Here is a 1,641-nt window from a genome sequence, read left to right on the forward strand (position 1 = left end):
GGGACGACGACGAATCCATTTGTACCCACGCTGCGTCGTCCACGCGTAACGTTGCGTTTGCGTGGCAGTGTGGTGCAAGCGAGTAAGCGAGCGCGGCATGACCCCTCTCTGACACCGCTGCCACGTCGCTTTCAAAAAGCTGGCCCTCTCTCGCTTCGGCCCGTCATCGATGGGTGCCAATGAGACCCGATAGCCAGGCGAAAGGGGCGGCGGCAGCAGCAGCATTCTAACATGGCACGGCGTGGCATGCCGAGGGACACGCTCACGTGTCTTGTCAAGTGAATGGCCACGTAGAACCGTGTACTATGACATGACGTCAGGAGCCACACGTCACACGTCGCCTGCGTGTCGGCATGGAAAGGAGAGGCTGAATACTGGGCGACTGGTGATACGACATTGTGACTGATGCATGTACAGAGACGTCTGTGCAGCCAAACTGGCGACCCAGATGTCCCACGCAAATCAACATGGCTCCACACATCTTTGATCTAAGGGTACCTCATGCCGGGATGTAACTACTTCGCATCAGGCGACAGGTCTACGCAGCGAGATGGACCAGTCAGGATGTCGGCGGGAAGTTAGGCACAAGGAAGACCACCTCTTGCACGGTATAAGCCAATTATACTGGCTGTCCGAATCAAAATACAAACAACACGTAGCGCTAAGCATGTTCAACACCGAGAGGCGAGTTCTGTATTGTCATGCTACAGACAGTCTAAGACGGGGAAAGGGGTATGTATTCCGACTGAGGAGAAGAAAAAGGGGGGGTATCGGACCAGAAACTCCAAGACGCAACGTCAGATAGGGCAGATAGAATCAGGGGGGAAAGAGCAGAGGGGAAAAAACGAGGCACATGAAAGCTTGCCCAGCCGTGACAGCTAACAAAGGTTGTCGTGTTGTTGATACATGCCAGGCTGAGTCCAGGCAGTCGGGGCAGCGAGATCCGATGAGATAACACGCCAGTCGAATTCGAACGGAAATGGCACCATGGGCCTGGTTGGGGACGCTAACCAGGCTCGAAGGCCCCCTGGAGCTGGTGGAGGCGATCATTCGAATGCTTCCCGCCAACGTTCTTCGAACGCCATGGTGGGGGCAGACGACAAGGTGGTGGGTGGGTGGCGAGACCGGCTCGGACTCTGACAGGCTAGACGGACGACAGGAGATGGCAAGAAGTAGCCGTCAAGATACAACGACGGACCAAAGGGCACAAGGGGCAGGGGGCAGAAGTGTAGATAACATCAAGGAGTTGACCAGCGTGGGCGGATAAAAAGAAATAGGTGAGGTAAGGGTACAGGATAAATAGCAAAAAAAGAGGGGAATCGGACCAGAGCCAAAGGATAGAGAGAGAGAGAGAGAGAGAAAGAGAGAAAGGTACACAAAGAGGGGGCCATGGAGATCGCCAGTAAGCGAGGACGATGGTGGCTGAGGAGCGGCACAACCGAGTGACGCCCATGGCGATCGGCGACAGCCCGAGTGGTCCAGTAGCGGTGTCTGGGGCCCCAGCGTACTTTCAAATATGCCTGGCAAGCCTGGGCATGTTTAAGCCCTCCCTCCCACTCCTTCTGAGCCACAGGAGCCACAGCGCCCACGTGCGCTGGTGCAGGTCGACTGCAGCATCAGTGCAGTTCCTAGAATTGGCGG

This window comes from Verticillium alfalfae, genomic scaffold, assembly GCF_000150825.1.
Source record: "Verticillium alfalfae VaMs.102 supercont1.12 genomic scaffold, whole genome shotgun sequence".
Classification (NCBI taxonomy): Eukaryota; Fungi; Ascomycota; class Sordariomycetes; order Glomerellales; family Plectosphaerellaceae; genus Verticillium; species Verticillium alfalfae.